The sequence below is a fragment of the Falco punctatus genome, assembly GCF_963210335.1.
Source record: "Falco punctatus genome assembly, chromosome: 1".
Taxonomy (NCBI): Eukaryota; Metazoa; Chordata; class Aves; order Falconiformes; family Falconidae; genus Falco; species Falco punctatus.
In genome coordinates, this window is record NC_137580.1 from 425581 (window position 1) to 446068 (window position 20488).

A 20488-nucleotide genomic window follows, 5' to 3' on the forward strand; every position below is an offset into this window, starting at 1 on the left:
GAAAAAGAATAGAATGATTTCATCCAAGCAAAGACTCAGTTGATCAGTATTTACATAGCTGGAAAGTATATTCTTGGCTTCTTTTTTACCGTTGCTAAGGGAGTATGCCTTGTACAGCTCAGTTTAATCTGCACTGGGATTGCAAGATCAAAACTCTGAACTGAGAAAACTTTTGCTCACTATTTGCCATCTTAAGTATTAAAAAAAAATCAGAAAAACTTCAACTCTGGTCTTCCAGACTACAGAGATTTCAGAAGAGTAGAAAATGTTCATGCTTGATTGCCAAAGTTGCAAAGGTGAATTAATAAATAATAAAATTCCCATAGTGGGTTATCATTCCCACACAACAAAATGTACACACAATGATCTTCTGACCTTCTGCACTCCACAATGAAGACTTCTCATAAACGATCTTTTACCTTGCTATTGTATGCAAAACAATTAAAATAATTGTGTTCCTTTCTAGTTATGATGACTATACATTTTCCTCCCATCACATGAATGAGATGCCTGGGGAAAAAAAGAGGAGTATTTTATTTTCCTTGTCAGCTTGAATGCTTTATGATGTCAAAGCTGGAGATTTCTGAAAATATGGAATTTCAAGCAAACACCTTTTTCAAACAGAGTCTTATATATTTTCTATCTGTTCACTTAATAATTAAAATCACTGTTCACTGCTTTTTGCTCCTGTTAGCACCGTAGATCTAGCATAAAGAAGAGAGTGAGCTGGTTTCTATTCCCTCCTGTTCATCACCACAGAATTGTTTCCAGTCAGTTAAACCTTACACAACGCCACAGAAGACTGCAGAATTGCACACATGTAATTGAGGGTTTACTCTTGCTTGCAGAATCCTTGCTTTTTGGTCATCCTACATGAGAAGAAAAAAATCCAGGCTGACCCTCTAGGTTCCAACTGAAATTTGCATGGCTGGCACACAGGAGGAAAAGGTTCCCTGCTTGCCAACAAGAACATTTGATAAGGAAATCATTGACACAGAACAAGCATGGAGCCTGCATGCCATCCTTAGCCACTTTTCAAAGCAGAACTGCATTTAGAAGCAGAGGAAGGTTTGGCTATTTTTACCAACAGAAGTAAGGCACCGAGTTGGTCAAATTACTAGAAGTTAGAATGGCAGCTGCAGAAAGGTATAACTTAAGCTGAGTCTTGTTTTGAGTTATTTACTAATTCTAGCAAGCCTTGCTGAAGGAGCATTGTCGATTTACTTCAGCGGATGACGTTCTCCTTTCATGCTGTTACAAATATATAAGACATGAGGCAAATTCTTCTCCCTGGGCTGCAGAGCCGATCAATGTTTGCTCCATTCTCCCCATGCGCACCCCACTCTCATTCATATAAATGGAGATGCAAAGTATGCAGGGAAAATAGCTGAAAGGGAGCTGCCATGAGGGCTAAGAGATTAATTCAGCATTTAAATATTATTGTGTACTGGCACTGCCTTTAGATGAGCCTTTCATTAACGGCAGTTAAAACAGAGATAACATAAAGCAGCAGGGAGAATGAAGAGCTTCAGTGTGAGGAATTATTTTTTTCCAACTGCAAAAATTGAATCTGCAGTTGCCTCATTGACTTTTTCCTTAAGTAGGCTTTTTACATATATTTTTGTAGATAAATATCTGCAAGGTAACCTAATAGACAGAGAGCTGCTATCAGATTGTGCACTTTGGGCTCAGATCTTCCTCCGGTTCAGTATTCTACCAAAAATTAAGAGCATCAGGTCCTAAAGTATGTGCAGGATCCAGTTTATGCTGTGAAAGAGGTGTTGCATTTTGAGCTCTTATCCAATTTATTCTGAAGCCTGCAGGCACTTGCTCAGGTTTTGTGTGTTTGAGAGAGGGAGAGATTCATGATCATAATGGACACCATTGCTTTGGTTCTCAAAAGGCAGGGTTTCTGGCAGGGCTGCCTAAATTGTCTCATTATGAGCAGATAGTAACTAGCACGAAAAAGATAGCTGTGGTAATTCTTAACAAACTAGTTAGCCTGGGCAGAGCACTACACTCACATAGCTCTGCTGCTGCTGGGACTAGAAGTATGTAAATACACATGTAGGGTTTTCCAAGATTTCCTTAGGGACACTTTATTCATGACACATTTGCTTCTCCATATATATTTATTGTTGGCAACAAAGAGAATGTTTCTTCTTTATCATCTGGCAAAGATGTTTCCCATTGTGCTCTAACTGTGATGCACGCCGAGGAGAACTACGCAGTCCCTGCTGCCTGTAGATATCCTGACTGCCAATCCTGTCTAGAATCTCTCTCACTTCTCACACAAGGCTAAAATGGGATACGGACCCAAAATGGAGCAATGCCCGACTGATCCCACACGCATGGATGCAAAGCGACAAGCGCTACGGCCAAAACGGCCCCTACACTAGGACACGGGACGATCTCATCTTCTGGATATTTGGGAGCTGCATGGACTCGTGAATTCCTCTTCTGGTTTGCGGGAACTCACAACCAGTTCCCCCCTCTAAAGTCTGGAAATCGGAAGGTCAGCTTTGGATGCCTGTGTAATAGGAGGGCATCGCACTCTCTAGTGACAAGTCCATTTTAAGTGCGTCTGGCTCATGTGAATTGGGCACAAATGTAAACTGAACTGAATTAACAATGATTGATATCAAATCTCACAGCCTTTTCTGCGACCTTTGAGACCTACTTGAAATCTAAAGTGACTCAAAATCAAATCCCTGAAAAAGGAAAAGATCATGGTCCAATTATCTTAAGTCTGAGGAACCTGCCAGTGACAATCAGTAGCTTGGATTTTGCAAAAAGCTAGATTTAAAATGTGGGGACAAGATGCATTTGAGAATTAGGTTGGCCAAAACCACCTGCCACCTTTAACGGCTAGCGAGCAAGGTAAATGGCAGGTTGGTTTGACTGCATCATTTTACAAAGTGACTTCTTTAAACAAAGCTAACTAAACGTTTTACACAGTCCGACATTCATTGGCATATAGAAGAAGCCTGAGGCTTCTTAGACTGCCTATTCCCGAAAGATCACCTAATCTTGCCCCGTGAGATTCCCTTTCAAAACATCTATTTTAACATTGTTTCAAGCATTGGATACTATCAGAAGGCACAAGTCTTTACTACAGTACTAGAACAACATTTGCAACGCCAACAAAACCAATCTCTTCTACAAGCATTTTCTGCACAGCTCAGAATCAGTCACCCAGGAAAATATCTTAAAGAATTAAAGGCTTTAGCGCAGTGATGATGTATGATCACAGAACTGATTTCCACACGACTAAGGAACCCAGAAGCTTTAATGGCAATGCTTAAAAAGACACAGATATTTCCAAGCTCTGAGTTTAGACAACACAAAATGTGGGATTCATTTGCCCTCCTGTAGGTGTCCAGCGCCAGCCAAAATGCCCTGGATCTCGTCCCTCTGATTGCTCTTGCTGTCCCAGAAGAACACAACACTTCATATGGATTTGTCAGACACTAGATGGTGTCTTAAGTGTGTGGGCAGTGAACAAACCCCAAAGTTAAAAGAAAAAAATTATGCTTCTTTTAGCTTTTAAAACAAATGTGAAAGAACGTGTATCATCATAGCTTATGTACTTTCCCTCTGCAGTACTAAAACCTACTGAAAGAACTCCACATGATGCATTGTAACCCAATATTATTAAAATTAGTTTCCAATCATCTTTTCTCACTTCAACTCATGGCAGTGATGTCTGACCAGTACTGCTGAACCATGGCTGTGGGTTGGATCCCACACGAGAGATGAACACGGTGTGTCAGTGAGAGAAGCTGTTGGCATGAGGAGCACCTATGGGTGCCTAGCGCACTCTGGGACACGAGCACACATTTTGGTGCTGTACAGAGGTCAGTGATTGCCCTAGGGTTCCACATGGATCCTATGGACATTTCGTCAATTACAGGGCTTGTATCCAACTTGAGAAAATGGTAAGCTTATATACCCTTGTGGCTCTGGGAAGTGAAAGTAGGGAACATAATAAAGCACATGGGTTTTTGTGTTAGCAAAACACATCTGGAAGGACTTGATTTGTTTTTTTATTGACTTTTTTTTTTTTTTTTTCTTAGAGGGGAAGACTAGCATTTACAGGTCTCAAAAAAGAGCGTGTCTCAAGAAAGGAGTTATATGAGGAGATACTGGAGGTACTGCAGACAGAAGTTAGAGGGTTCTGAGAATGTGGATCTATACGTAATTTTCTGTAACGCTTCAGTTATCAGCAGAGCCAAAATTGACCTTTATAGGTAAGTGGTCAAGTTCGGTTCTTGAGATCACTCCAGTCACACCGAGAATGGCTTCAGCCTTATGATTTTTGTTCTAATGCCAGGTCTCTATTCTATTCTGACAATAGGTGCTCATTCTGGTGAGTGAAGATTAGCAGAAAGACCAATGTGAAAGCTCTCTTTTACCTTACTTTTGCATACCATAAGATTATGTATTCTATTGCTAATTTAATTAGCAATTGCCCTCTTCAGCGAAACCCCTTGTCTCCATGCCAGTTTTTACATTTCCAGTAGCAAAGGTTTGTTAGGCTGCTGGTGAAGATGGTCCTGCCAGCTCCGAGCTGCAGGTGGCAGAGCTAGCCCAGCTAACAGGCATCCCCTGCCTACATGCCAGAAGCACAAAAGAACTGCAGCCTTTCGGTTTTTCAGTGCCTTTTGCTTTTTAAAGAGAATTCAGTGGGACTCAAGTCTTGCAATACTTAGGTGGTGAGACCGACATAATCACCGAGCCAGTTTCTTTAAAGTAGGAAATGCATCTGGTCAGTAAGTGCTGGCCAGCCGATGAGTCACCAGGTCTACCAAAAGAAGCGAGTTATGAGAACTGTACCTTCCATTGGTTACCAGTTTTTTCTGTATAAGCGAAAGTTTCACTAACCACAATTTAAAAAATGGAATTAGCCAAAATTTTCATGTAGATGACACTTCAAAATGTTAACGTTTAATGTAACAATCAGTTTTTCTGAATGAAACCAGCAAGGAACCTGACAGCTATGGGTGTTTTCTGAAGTTTTACTGAAATTTAGTTTTAACTCTTTAGATGCTTGAAACTTTTCCTAGTTGAATGCCTGTATTAATCACTTGAAAACTATAGGAATTGTTACATAGTCAGAGCTCACAGAGATTTATAACCCTTCCTAAAATTGACAAAAACCCATTTGAACGGGAGTATTAATCACTGTCTTGTGTTCAGGTAGGATGTTGACAGTGAAGGTATACCTGGAATACAGTGTGCAGCCTTGAAGGGGTTCAGTGCTTTCTTTTAGAGCTCATTCTTTATCCTCCAAAAGATTCTGAGTTATTAACTAACAAATCTGAACACAATGACGTTTTATTCCTATGCTGAAATGCAGTCTTCCCTCTGCATACCCTGTACGTGCTCTAGAGAGAACGGCTCCAGTTAACGCTGCCGGTGAAATTCCATCCCCGATGCATTTCCCTGGGAAAAGTCCCTTTGACTTCAGTGGGGCAGGATTGCTGAGCAGAGCTGAAATGTCTCTGCACCCTGTTTCATGGATATCCACAGACCTGTATTTCCACAGGTCCATGCTACGTTACTGATACGCCTGCAGTGAGGAAGGGGACACATTAAGGATATTTTCTCAACCTCTGTGAAAGAGCTACACCTGAAAGTCTGACTTCCAGGAGTTGTGTCAAAGCCCTGCACTCCCAGCAGCATGGCACTGAAACAGCAATGCTGTGCTGCAGTCCTCAGTATGGCTCAGGCTTTGAAATTACAAATAGGGAAGGCTTATAGCTGAGTTTAGTTTTCTCTGCTTATGCTTGTTTTTCAAAATTAGTGTAAGTATCATTCCTCTGCAGAACAGAGGGAGGAATGAAAATTTCCAAGGAACACATTGCTGCTTCTTTCACTGGCCGGCTTGCAATTCACTGCTCAAAATAGCTTGCGTTTTTTTAGGAATCACATATGAATACAGAACATTTTCATGTTAAAAAATCTCTGTTTTCCATTAAAACTGTGGAGATATAAATGAGAAATGTTTTGGGTTTTTTACGAACCAAAAGAATTGAGGTTTGGTTTTTTGGGTTTTTTTTTGCACACTTGTTTTTCTGGAGGGCATTGCTTTTGCTTTGGTCTAAACTGTTGCCCAGTATGTCAAGTCAAGTACAAGTCTCCTCCATCAGTGCATTTCAGTGGATCAACTATATCCACGCTCTTTCCCTGCATGATAAACTTTAAGTCAGAAGAATGGGCTTTGAGATTCCCATCACTGAACATACTACTCTTGCTACCTGCTTTCACTTTTTGAAGAGCCACTGTACACTCCTGCTGAGATGTGGACACTAATAAGACAAGTTCATTGTACACCCCATGTGATGACATACATGGAATAAATAAATGATCAGTTTTGAAATTTTGCAGTACTTAGTGTAGCAAGCAGCAAATTCAGTAGCCACTTTGATTTTAATTATAAAAGTAGTTATTTTAACTTGACTGTTCAAAATCCCGTCTTCACAGGATCATTTATTTTAATGAAACCTTAGATGATCTTTGGGACAGAATATGAAAAGGCAGCTCTTAACCCCAATAGCTTAAGTAGCCCAATACCACAGAGTAATCCCTGACTTGTTTACTGTGACTATTGTTCTCTCTGTATTTCCAACTCCTTCTGTGCCAAAGATTTTTAAATTGGCAGTGTATAAGCAGACTGAAGTCCTTGGTTTTGTTACATAGATAGGGAACAAGATGAGCTTTTGGTATCAAGGAGGTGGGAAACTGCCTGGAAATATGGTATAGGCACATTTACTGTATTTACTCCTAAATTAAATAAATTTGATTTAAACAGACAGTAATGAAAAGGTTTAAAAAAAGGTTATTAAAATTCTTTCTTTAGGCTTTGACTTAAAAGCTCATTGAGATAAATGGAGTCGTGCCTCTCCCAGAAGTTGTTTTAGACTAGTTCAGGGCTCAGCAAGACAGTTCTGCATCAGCTTGAACTTGGCTCATATTTTAAGTATGTCTCCAAAACCATATGGAGTGAATATTTTGTGTTAGCTTTAAAAAATGCAGGATGAGTTTCTGCAGCACAATACCACAGCAAGAGCAGATTCTGGGACAAATTCCATAACGTGAAATTTACTGGGTCTGGGATGTACTTAACAGCCATCGGTCTGCACTGGAGAAGGTTCCATGTTTTGTGACTACTCGCCATGCTGAGTCAAGAAATATTTATACTTGCATTCACCTAAGAAGCTAGAAATGACAATTCCCAGCTTAACACTTGCAATATTAATGATCATTAGCATCTACAGCTTATTATTTATTATTTATACAATGTCAGACTTATACACAGATATTTTACAAACTACTGAGCCCCTCATTCTGAAAAGATTCCTATCTCAACTAGATAAGAGGGAAAATACTAAGCCAGGAGTAATTTGGCAACAGTAAGGTATGCACATGAAAACAACGATTTCATGTAGCTATCTACAAGTCCCTTGAGGACCACTGATATATATTTAAATGGTTCTCACGTGTTGTCACTTGAAGATATGGCTGTTTTGCTATGCAGATTGCCTGCCACATATTAAGCAAAATGTCATTCATTTCATTGATAATTTGGTTATTTAAGAAACAATATAAGATCAAATCTGCCACAAGGCTCCTGGATTTCACTCTTTCTTTCCTGTGTGTTGCTAACCCTGCAAGATGCAGTGGGAAGACATGCAACTACTGAAGCTCCATGCTGGATTCACGAGTAAATACTCAGCACTCAGTAATGTTTATTCATCCTATGCTCTGCCCTGAATGCCAGTCTAGGACTCTCCAGTTTCTCACTAACACCCAGAGGTAGCAAATGATTTCTCAATAATGCAGTATTCAGCTGCTCAATTGCTCCCAAGCTACATAGCTCATCATGTTTTTACACTTCTCTGTATCTGCAGCCATTTCAATTCCCAGCAACAGTAAGAACAGAAAGAAGCAGCATTCATTTCAGGTAAGGCTAAGCTTAAAAAAAAATATTTTGTTTTCAAGGCAAATACTCTGAGTGGGTAGGAAACAGAAACAGTTCGTAACACAGCACAATTATCACCAGCACTGCAGCTAATTCTCATTAGTGTGCTGGACCCCAATTTAATTTCTTTCTCTTTCTCCTTCCCTATATATTTTTTTAACGTATCAGCTAGCTAACAGCTTCCACCAAGCCCTCTCCTCCAGGCACTCTGAAGCAATTCGGGTGGTTATGGAAACTTTGCTAGCTCTCGTGGCCATTAATACTGCCCTTTTGCGTGGTGGCATCAGTGCCAGCATCAAAACTGTGCACCTGGTCAGCAAGAACCCCAACCTCCCTTACAACTGCAAAAGCTTCTTCCTCCTTCCCTGCATCCCAGCCAGGAGTTCAGGGTACTCACTCCCTGCAGTGTGCCCATGCTGGTGAAAGGGCTTTGGGCGCAACGTTTCCGTAACCAGAAAAGCATTCTTGTGAACATTCTTGTTCTTGCTGAGCTACTGCTGAAGTGCTTTGCAGACAGCTGAGCACACTCTTCCCTGAGGAGAACCTCATTTGAGGGCCTCCTTAGCATCCATATTGTATCAAACTAAGGGTTTCTTACACTGGACATGAACAGGCTTAAGTGACATCTTCAGTTTATACGTAATGAATGGTGTGAAGCACCTTTGAGATGCCATGTAATGGATGCTGAACTGGACAGCTGTGGTCTCCTTTCCCCATCTGAGGGGAAGCGCTCATGCTGGAGTTGTATTTTTGGAGAGGAGTTTGACACCTGCCATATTTAGTTACCACTCTGGCAGTACAGTCATCATTACAGTGTGTACTGGAATTAATTCTGTTTCACAATACTCTTAAGCATCAAAACAATGTTTTAGGCCTCCAAGTCACAGCTGTAAGCATTTGATAACCCTCTCCCCTCAGAATTTTTGAAAAAGTAGCTCTTCCTACTTTCCTTGTGATTTTGCTTAATCTTTCTATTTAGATCTGTATTATGGGTTTAGAAAGGAGCTCTACAGTTTGTATTTTTGCTTCTCTCTTTGAAGTTTGAACACTGGCTTTTGAATAGATTTATATCTTTTGGACTCTTCGCAAGAACTTTGCAACTTTAAATTATTCGCTCTTCCTCTCATTACCCAGCCATTAAAAGAATGTCCTTTCAGTAAATGCTCTTTTTCCTATTCACCCTCTGTACAATGGGGAGATGTTTTGAAAAAACCCTTCCTTCAACAGCATCACACAAGTCTTATGAGCTTTTAATACTGTTTGCACCAGCTGGGCTCATGGCTCTTCCTACTTCCTACACCAAAGTGAACAGTGAGGGTTATCTCGTTCCTTTCCTTTTTCCCGATAACAAATCAGGCAAAGCAAGGGCAGCTGGTTTCAGTAACACAAGTATGTATTCCTGGAATCCCAGTGGCAGAGCCAAACTGCACCCAGTTGCTGTATGTATTTCCAGCTAATGAAAACAGAAGAACTTGCAGGCAAAGTCTCATCTTCCTCCTGATGGGCTTAGTTCTGGAGGCTGTGAAAACCCAGAATCTGAATAATTCATCATCTGACTCTTCCTTATGGACCTCCTGATGCAATTTGACCTCATCCAAAGTATATAGATTGTTTGGTGTTTTCTGCAATGAGGTCAACCTGCTGGAGCCTTCTCCTTGAGGAGAGATCCTAACTGCAAAAAAGGATCAATACATCAAATCACAAGCCTGTATCACAACCAAGTCTTGTACAGCCCATCATATTGTGGGATTCTTCTCTCACAACTATCTGTATATTCAATGGTCAATAGACAAGATTTGTGTCTTACACATCTCAGATCAGAATTAAGCTCTTAAATGATTTTAAGAGAGACCGTAAGATTTATCTTTGTAATTTAATTTAACATCAGTGTTAAATTATATTGCAGAGTGCATCATGTTGACTGCACGATATGATCCTTTATACTGCGCCTGGTATTGCGCTGAGTATCAATTTCAGAGGGCTTGTCAGGACGAAATTAAATTTTAATGTAAATCTGAACAGATTCATTGATTTCAGCCTATACTGGAGTTGGATGGAATTCCACCACTATGTGAGGGTGAAGGGTGGTCTGTAGTAATTAAGAGGAGGAACTAGGCACTTTGGACTAAATAATTTTTACTTGAGCCTTGTCCTGTGAACTAATCACTCCTTTTTTACATCCAATTATAGGTTGTGAATATTATAAAACACAATAGCTGCTATTTTAGCTCACTGTGTTTCAGTGGCCTGGTGCAAAGCACATGACATTTGAAAGCCTTCTTAATTTCATTTTCTCTAGATAGTTCAAAAAATCATACAGCTTACAATTTATTCTCATTTCATGATTATTGCCTGTGCTCCTAACACAATCACCGATTTTATTTCTTATGCAGTACTGAGTTAAGAACAAAAGAAGGGTGACTTTGGAGACTGTTGTGCACTTCAAAAGAAGTGAGCTCCTCTCTCATTCTTTGCCAAGTGCAGATATTTAATAATCAGAATTCCTTAATAATCCACCATCGCAGCCAGTCCGAACAGTATCTTTAGGAAGCAGCATCGGAAAGGTCTATTTCCCTGTTTGCCATCTCCCATCACTATCACGTGTGATGTTGCTGCATGACATTTCCTTCCTCTCTATTTCTCCAAAGGCAAACAAGCTGCTATTCAGCAATTCTGAGTCAAATCCTAACACCTGATATTTCTGATATGCAAACTGTTAGCTTTTTCTATTTGTGCAACAATGAGACCTTATCGGTTTTGCCGCTTTTCATTTTGACTATGAAATGCATCCACTATCACTCTTCACCTGTGTCCCTGGCAGCTCCCTTAGGTTCAGATGGAATCCGGTATGTTGTTTGTCTTGTTCAAACTACTGCTGATCCAAAACAAATCACAGCATTATAAAAGAGATCAAGAGTGTAGGGACTGCATTTGAATTCTGACAGTTTTTAGTGTGCAGCTGCATTACAACTTGGAAATAAGTTTAGGAATGTTTTCATGGTGAAGTGGTCTGCAGACAGCAAATGCTGCCTTAAAGATGCCCAAGGCAGAACGGTAGGAGAGGCTATGCCTGACCAAAACACAAGTCTAAAAATTTAGTGGTGCAGCAGAAGTTTTAGTTTAATGTATAATTTTTCAGGACACTTCAAAATAAGTGCCACAGATGAAGACACTCTTTATAGCGAAAAACAAAACATTACCTTTGCCTTTGTTTTCACAAATTCATGTTTGTGTGAATTGTACTCTTTTCAGGTTTCCATGTATGAGAAATCAGCTTGCTTTCATACAATAGATACACACGAAGATTCATACATACTGAGGCAATACCACAACTATGATTCATCCTTCAGACTAACGTGTACATAGCAACTCTAATCTTATTTACAACCATGCAAAAAGAAAGCTTTTTCCAGAGTATAAGCAGCTAGCTCTTCTGTGTCATGAATCTCTTCCCTTGCCCATATAAAATCCTCTTGTTTCTATACTGCAGCTCAAGCACAAATGCAGTGTTTTTCACATAACCAGTTCTATTTTTAGCCTGAATTGTAGGAAGTCTGCAGCATTAATAAATGGAAGAGAAGTACAGGACTACACCGCATGGTAATGTGCCAATGCAAAAGCTAGCTTGGCCTTTAGCCAATGAACTGTGGTTAGATGTTAGAGCAATGAAAGTAAAAACACCACTTATAATGGAATGATTAATAAGCTGACAAACTTCCATGCATTTATTTCATACTTTTTGAATGCCAGCCTTATTAATGCCAACGTATTTTCTGTTTTATTAGTGACATCTCTCAGCCTGAAGCATAGATATATATGTATGTATTTTTATATATGCAATGGAGTTTTGCTTAATTCTGTGTTCAAGTAGAAAGGAACAATATCAGAAGCAGATGATACTTTGCAGCGCAGAGCCTGACACAGGAAAAAAAGGAATAAGGAAGGAGCTTTTCTTTACAAACTAATAAAGCAACTCCACTAGACATTAAACCCATTGTTTCTTGATTTTCTCTCCTATTGACTCTGCAATTCCCTTGTTTAGTACTGAAATTATGAAAGCAAAAATCCTCCAGAGCTGTTACACAGAGGACAAAAGTTCACAGTTCTTACAGGGACACAAAGTCTTCTGTAATCTCTCCATTTCTCGCCCAATCCACAAAACTTGTCCCAGCACTGTTACTCTGTGGACAGATGGATGTTTATATAAAAGACCTTGTGCCTCAATAAAATTCCATTTCGGGGTTATATAAAAACAGCAATTACTGCAAAATGGAACTTTTTAATTAAACGTATTCGAAGAAAGTAGGGATTAATGATTTTAAAGCATTGAGTATTTAATGCTTGCAGTCATAGATCATCCACTAGTGAAGCTGTATTATCACCATCAGGCAACAATGCTTTTAAGTATTGATAGTGCGTGTGTTAATAACACTTAAACTGTTTTCATAACAATATAATTAGTAACACAACTTATGTATACTATACCTATTATTAACATAATGTTTTAATAAACTTAATTCACAGCAACATCCTCGAAATAAATAAGGATACACTTTGGATCAGGCTAGTTGTCCCTTGGTCCAGTGAACTGCGGATGAGCTACACCCTGAATCTTTTTGGTAATGCTGATGTAGTAGGGTACAGTTCCTGATAATTGTCCCAGAAAAATGCAATAACTGCCCATCTGATCTCTGATTTGTAGGTCAGAAGGAAATTTTTACCTTGCACTTCAATTAAATACAGGTAATAAGACACGGGCAAAATCCTTTACTGGTTCTGAAATTGTGCCTGCACAGCTCAGAGCCTGGGTTGCGCTCATCTTAAAAATCCAGCTCTAACTCTGTACTTCACATGGGATCAAATACTATACGGTGCGTACAGAAACCCACACACGAAAGTCAAAAGAAAATAAAATGAAAACACCAACATTAGGTTTGTTTTTCTGTTAAGAATTCTATTCAGGTACAGCAAAATCAATACTTTTCCTCTGAGTGTACACAGTGCACTCAGGCTGTTCTGTCAGGATCTATACAAGAAACAGAGATGGGATTTAAGGTGGGTGGATGTGGTGGTCAGGTGGAGGTATGGCTCACTGGCACGAGTGGCCCCTGCTTCCCAGAACAGCTGCATCTTGCAGCGCCATGAGGGCATCACGTATGGTGATGGCACCACCTCACACCACCCGCTCACACAAGCGCTCAGTGCTCTGTCGGTGCTGCGGAGGTAGCGCTCAGGGAACACCTAACGGCCCCCTGAGAGGGAAACGTGCCACGACACAGTGGCTGTAGCCAAATGGGGACAGTCCAGCCTCTTCCCACCCACCCCGCAATGCAGCATAGGATAGACAGAAAGATGGAGAAGTACCAACCAAACCGACAGTCACTGTGCACTTACTAAGATCAGACTGCCCAATCTGCCTGGTATCCCAATGAATTAGATACCAGATCATTCAACTGCCTTAGAACACGTGATGCTGTACCTTAACTTGGCCTCCCTTGCACTAATCTTCTGTGACATGAAATGACTAAGACGCATGCTCTCTCTTTCCCCATGTATGTAAAGAAGTGAGCTAAAAAGCAAATAGGAAAAAACAACCTTCTTAACCCTTCCCCTACTTCTGTTTTTCCCTCCCCAGCCTTCGACAAGCCCGTCCTGCAGTAGTAATTCCTGAGATGCACCAGCAACATCACAGGCTACTCGGTGTGGCTGCCATCTGGTCGCGGTGTGTGTCTTGATATGTCTGTGTTGAATTTCTGGGTTAGTTGTACAGGTGAAATAGAAAAAGGAGAGAGCAATAACACACAATTGTTTCACAAAAAGAAACCTTTCAGTGGTTGTCAAATTACTTAATCCGCAGACTACTTAGATGAATAACCAGGCTGCCAGCTGAAAACGAAACGTATTTTCTGGGAAGTCTTTCAAATGCATCCATTCATTTGAAGTTTTCAATAATAGCAATATTGAAAAAGGTCTGTGCGTGTATCGGTGCTACCAACTGCACTGCAGCACTGCTCTCAATGCCATTAACTGTGCGACTAAGGTTGTGCTTCAGCAGCACAGCAGCCCTGGTGTTAAAGCTCCTGGGTACCAGCGATGCAGACAGCTGTACTTGTAGAAATGAATTTGACCAGTTCAAATTTTTACAAAACATATTTGACAGATTACTTTTGTATCAGCACACTTCATGCCATACAAGGAATCATCTGCCTGTTCCATTCCAGCACCGGATCAGGTATTGCCCAGCACGAAAGAATAAAGTCAGTCTAAACTCCACAACAGATGCTCTGTTCATATAACAGAAATTAATTTTGCTCCCGTCTGATCCAGGCTAAGTTTATATGGCTTGGTGATCCAGCGCACACGGATCCATTATTGATGGGTATGGAGCCACAGACTTACGGGCATATTATGCTCCCAAATAAAAAGGGTGAGGCTCATCCTCCCACCTTCAGGGGCTGTGACAGCGCAGCGCTTGTGTGCACACAGCTCAACTCTGCCTGCTGCCAGCGGAGGGTAGCCCAAACTGCATTTCTTACTGGGAACCATCCCCCACCCGGGCTGCTCTCAGAACAGTACCAAGATGCGGTCTGGGAGACTGCAAAGTGGTGTGGGATAAACTGTCTGAGAGAACATGCCAGCAGCTCACCTGGGTGGACTTGTGTATGCCAGTTCTCCCGTCGGTGCTGTAGCTCCGTTCGGTTTACTGGACCTGCAGCCAGGGTCTTACACCACAAATACTGTCTACGTCATGACCGCTACAGGTCTGGTGACAGGGAGGTCCTATTTTTTTTCCATGGTGAAGAGGAACGACGCAAATTGGACAGACCTACATTTCTGGATCAGGAGGACAAAATCTGTGATTGCTTGCAGATAGTACTGTCCCTACATTACTGGTGCAGGCAGACAGTATGCGGTGGTCCTGGTGCTGCTGGGGACGGTGCAGTTGTGATTTCCAGAGTGACCACAATGTTTCTGGAGGCTCACAAGACAGTATCTGTCTCTGGAAACTCTGACCACAACAATTATGATTTGGCTTTTTATACTTAATTTAGATGTAAAAAATATATATTTACAATTTACATCATCTTACGTGAGCAAGGCAATGTGAATTTTACTTCTGGCACACGGTTTGGATAATTTTGCCTATGCTAACGCATCAATTTTCTTCAGGCAGTTCAGTACTTTTAGAGAGCAAGGACAGATTTTGAACTTTTCTGCTAGTGTGATCACAGTAATGTATCCTCTGTCTTCAAAACAGCTTTTTAATGTGTTCCACCCAGGACTGAAAATATCACACAACTCACAGAACAATCGTCAAATTCTCATTATCACCACTAGTGTCAGGAGAAGTCAGTTTTATGGGGAAGGAGTTACTGAGACCTTAAGATTCCTGCGGTGTTTTCTTCTTTTTTTTTCCTGAGAAAATAGCCTCCTGGTAGAGCCTGCAGCATCCAGAAAGACCTTCCAACGGTTCCCTGAACTACTCTATGTACCATCTATATAATAAGGAAACTAATAATTCCATAATTTGAAATGGGTACTGTGAGGATACTTTCTGCTCTTGCCAAACACCAGTTATGTCTCAGTGAAATGGAAGCCACCGGGCTCAGTTTGGCAGTAATTCAGTAAAATATAACGGCCTATGACATACACAAAGTCTGACTGGGACCTCTGCTGATGCCTTATGCCCTTTACACTACCTATCCATGGATCAATGATGCTTTTATGAGTAATTTTGAGGTGTTCTGATACTATAAGAACTGAAAATTAAACTATCTAAAAATCTAATACTTTCTACTGCATTTTTAAGGGATCTTTCTAATTTTTCCGATCATGTTCCAGAATATTGTCCTATTCAACACAAAATTATTTTCCTTCCCGCCCCCCCAAACCAGAATTTTTCAGGTCTTTAAAGTTGGGTCGGTATTTGCAGCTCTTGTGTCATTGCACGCAGGAAGCCATTTATCACCAAGTTCTGTGCAAATGCCTTTTGATTTCCACAGCCGTTATCTTTTGTGGCACAGATAGTTAAGTGTAATTATTACCAATTAAATAAGCAACAATTCAATTACGTTTCTTATAGCAATTCATATTGGAAAAGTTATATTGGAAAAACTATAACTTCCAATATTTAAACGGTCTTGATGAAGAGAAATAAACACATATTTTCAGCGGTTGAAATGGGTTGGTATAGGCTAATATGCCACATGACACTTCAGAGAGATGCACCAGAACTTCCCAGATACTGGGATACTGGGATCTTTTTTTCCTATATTACTGTTCCTGTTTGGCAATGCATAAATCCAATACCATCTTTTGAATAATACACATTTCACAATAGTATCTGAACAACTGAGTTTCTCAGGTTTTGATCATGTTTTAAAGGAAAGCATCCTGTAACGTTATCGATCCAAGGAACAGCTGAAAGGATCCAAACGCCTACCACCCGCTCCGACCGACACAACAGCTGCATCGTCTAAACCATCTAAAACACAGTCTGCGGCCGTGTCCTGGCGCCTGTGTCCAAGCCCAAACTCGGCATGTACTCACTCACAGCATCGAAGCACATTTGAAAAAGCTGTGCTTATTCTCTGCATAATAACTTCCACACTTGTGTTTCCTATAGTTAAATATCAGTTCCTAGCTGAGGCTGAACTAGACTCCAGAGTAGATAATATTAAACTTCACAACCTTCCCCACTCCTAAAAATGGTAAATGAAAAAATCAGATCTCTGAGGTCTATGAAATGACATCATTCTTCCTTCCCTTTCCTGCATACAGACTTGTAAGCACCCAGATTTTTGTTTTCATAGCTTTCTGAAGCAATTTTCTTTTTCCAAATGCATTCCAACACACAGTCCGATGTGTCTACTATCCTTTCCCCTTCTGATACTTGGTTCAGCAGATGGTGCAAATGAACTGGCATATACAGTATTTGCTTAATCCTATGCTCCTTTGAATTGCTGTTTTGAGACTAATGCAGCTACTTTATTATTGTGAATTGTCTGCATTATGTCCTTGCCTATGTTGTTTGATTTATCTTGTTCTTCCCGGATGCTGCTGATGAAGAATCAGGCAGCTTGGAGAGCCCTTTAGTTAGCTCCACCAAAAGGTGGAAACTCTTGCTAAGAAAAGTCTAAGAGATGACACAAGGTACAAAGCACAGCCAGAGCCAGAGATTTCCAATCATTAGAAATACTGAGATTGAATGGGAAAAGTATGAGATCATTATGGCATGAGTCAATTGATCAAGACATGAGGATAAATTAGTCTGCAGACATCACTGACCAGCAAAGCTTTAGCAGGAATGTGCTCTTTCAAACCCCTTGTTTTTAAGCTTTTAACTGGTTTGGCAGACTGCAAAAGAACCCTAGTCTTGGTGTTCTGGGATCAACACGGTATGTGCACCACAAAGTGAATGTTTAGGGTGTGGAGAACATGAATAATTATAGCAATACTTTTATATTCATTAGGTAGGCCACAGTTTCCCCAACCCTTCAGCAATCTGTGGCTAAGTGGAGAAATGAGTTAAACATCTCTTGTTGAGAAACAAGAAGACTGCTTTATCCAACTGTAGAACCTGTGACTGAATGACCCACCCAATACTGAATAAGCTGCTACGTAAGAAAAATCCTGTTTCAGAGATGCTGGTACTAATTGGCTACCTTCTCTCCCTTCCCCCCCTCTCCCAGAAACGAAGGCCAGAAGAAATCGTGTTGAAGCTTTAGGAAGGGACAGGATCCAATGGACACTACACTAAGGCTGCTGTTTCTTAGGTGGTAATGGCAGCTTAGGCAGCACCATGCAGTCCCCACTGCTGTGTGAGCCCAGCTATCTGTGTGGCTGTACAGCAAACCAGCGGGGGGAACAGAACTGTCCAAAAAATAACCAAGGGAATAGGCAGAATGTGGGCAGAAATGTGTGGCTGAATCTGGTGATGTGGGACAAATGCTGCTTAAAAACTGGTACAGATGGCCAACCCATGTGTGGGTTTCTGAAAGCAACTGGAGACGGTTCTCTGCTTGGTGACAGACAAAGGCATTTTTAGGACTGTGTTCTGAGCCAGATCCTTGCTGGCTTGCTTAAGGAAAGCTATCTTACTGAGCACTAATTACTGCTGATTATCTCGGGTCCCCAGAAAGGGTCATTCTGGAGCAGAGACTGATGGTACTGTGGAGGCTTGTGGCTCTCAGGTCCAGACTCAGAAGAGCTCTTGGGGATCACCCTTACTCCACTCTGGCTGGGCTGCACAAGTATGATGACCTAACAAGCTGGGGACCAAATCTCTTCGGCCAGAAGCCAGGACAGATGACAATGGAGAAAATTACATTTAGTTCTATATTGCATTTAAATTTCTTTTTACCTGTGTATGACTCTTCTGGTTTTCCCAGTAGCCAGGTATGGTGAAGAAGAGAATGGTTTTTAGAAGAACCATTTTCCTGATGGAATTCCAAAGAATGGTCATTTATCTGGCAAGCTGAGCTAAAGCAGTTTTTCTTCTTGTTGTGATAGAAGCTACCCCTGATCCTGGCAGAGCAGCAACACTGGGAATTCACCTTCATCCAAGGTCTGGTATTACAGGATCAAATAAAGTATTAGGGACATGTAAACAGGCCGTGGTTGTTCAGCCATTTAAGATTCAAGAGACTATGTCAAAGTCCCTGAGCCTTGATCCTCTACAACCTCGTATTCTGCCTGATCCAGAGTTTAACACACCTCTGGGTTCATGCCAGGATGGGAAGAGACTGCAGCTGGGCACAGATAAGGTTAAATCCTTACTTTCCATGGTGATCATTTGTAATCCTCAAGTCTCCCTCATATGTGTTGAGAGCCAAGAAGGCAAATTAAAACAGGGTGGCCACTGGAGGAGCATGGCATCGCCGAGAATGCCAAGCTTCTTTCCCGGTCACTGGGAGTCACTGCGTGCACAACGCTGCGTCCGCTTGAAGGATCAAACCCCAGTGCCAGTAACACTGACACCAGGCAAGTAATCAGGTTTACATAGCCCCTTACGTCTGGCAGAGGAAAGCCCGTCTTGTGGGCATGCCCACGTCAGAAGACCATTTTGTGAGGGATTCCCGGAACCTTCCCTCCTGCAGAAAGGTCAGCTTGTGTCTGGCTAGCAGGGCGGGCAGCACCCAGCGGAGTGCCAGCTCCGCTCAGCAACGGGGGCTCACCCTGCCGGCACAGCAGGGTCCCTCAGCCAGGCAGGCTGCCCTGTGTTTGTTGCAAGATGCGTAAGAGGTCTAAATCAAACATTCAGGAAAGAATCTAAATCATGAATGCTCCCTACCATTTTATATGGGGAGATCAAGCAACACTCTCTGCTGCTCACAGAAGAAAAAAATATACAGAAACTCTGTCACAGTCTCTCGATAGGACTTTGAGCCACATAACAGCCTAACAGCAAAAGGAGGCACATTTTTTTTCCTATTCTTTTCCTTCTTATTGACTATAAAATAGCCCAAGGTCACCAATAAGCAAAATGAAGGCTCAAAATACCAACTCCATGTGCAGGCTTGAAACAAAAGTTAAAATTATATCAAATCAACAATAACTCATTCCCATGGTGTTCCACCTGCCCTCATTAGGTTATACAGAACAAATGTCAGAGATAACATTCAGGAAAAAGGTGTTCTTCTGATAAGGAAAATAGCTTTGTAGCAGTTCCTTTGGGGGGAAATAAATAGTCTTCCTTCCCTCCTTTTAAAAACAGACCAGCTGATCTATTGCTAGATTTGTGCAAAGTTTTGCACAACAAGGTCCTTAAACTGCTGTTATACTTCATTTGTGTCTTGGTAAAATAACGTCATAAGGTCCCAAGATTATTATCTCGCAGTGATTTCCAGATAAGGCTTGCAGTTTACATGTACAAATACCTTTTTCCTAATTGCTAGCACTGCAAACTCTTGCTTGGAGTTTGAAAGTCAAGCTGCGTTCCTTCTGTCTCATACATCACCACAATAAAACACTACACTCAGCGCTTAACAATTCTGTTGTAAAGTGCGACAGAAAGCAGGAACCCCTCTAATCTTTGCTAGCTGCATGACTTTGCAGCCCTAACAAAAGAAACCAAAGAGTAAAGTTTTACTTTACACAGGCACACAAGGACCAGAGGTATTCGAGAAGGTGGTGGCTTTTTTTTTTTTTTTTTTTTTTAGATTATAGTCCCATTTTGTGGACCCAGGTACACACTTCCAAATGTTACAAGTTCTCCACAGCACCCAGGAGCTGTCCTCACATCCTGGAACAAGTTGGGCACGTTGATGCTTGTCCATTACACACCCGTCTCCAGGCAGCTGGCCTCTTCCAGAAAGGTAAGTAAAGGTGTTTCTGTCACTACTAGAAGTGCATATGGGATGGGAATAAAAAGAGACTGCCATTTCTTCTGCTAGCTGACAGAGCAAATTGTTATCACCAACTGTGATCCCAGTATGCAGGAGAACAACAGTAGCATTTTCCTGTGACAGAACGAATAGGTACACACAAGCACGCATTTCTGTT

The 20488-nt window shown here is 41.2% G+C and overlaps 2 protein-coding genes and 1 long non-coding RNA gene across 15 annotated transcripts in view; 1 reads left to right on the forward strand and 2 right to left on the reverse strand.

Annotated features, from left to right (window-relative positions):
- Positions 1-20488, reverse strand: part of LDB2 (LIM domain binding 2) — a 251766-nt gene that overhangs the window by 11728 nt on the left and 219550 nt on the right. The gene's annotated exons all lie outside the window — the stretch shown is intronic.
- Positions 1-20488, forward strand: part of LOC308070799 (uncharacterized protein) — a 46708-nt gene continuing 26220 nt past the window's right edge. For both annotated transcript variants that reach the window (XM_080405357.1, XM_080405358.1), the window contains exon 1: positions 1-20301. The gene's annotated coding sequence lies outside the window, so the exon portion shown is untranslated. The remainder of the gene's footprint in view (positions 20302-20488) is intronic.
- Positions 20158-20488, reverse strand: part of LOC308070900 — an 11183-nt gene continuing 10852 nt past the window's right edge. Inside the window, exon 2 of the long non-coding RNA XR_013930922.1 lies at positions 20158-20483. This is a non-coding gene — a long non-coding RNA (uncharacterized lncRNA). The remainder of the gene's footprint in view (positions 20484-20488) is intronic.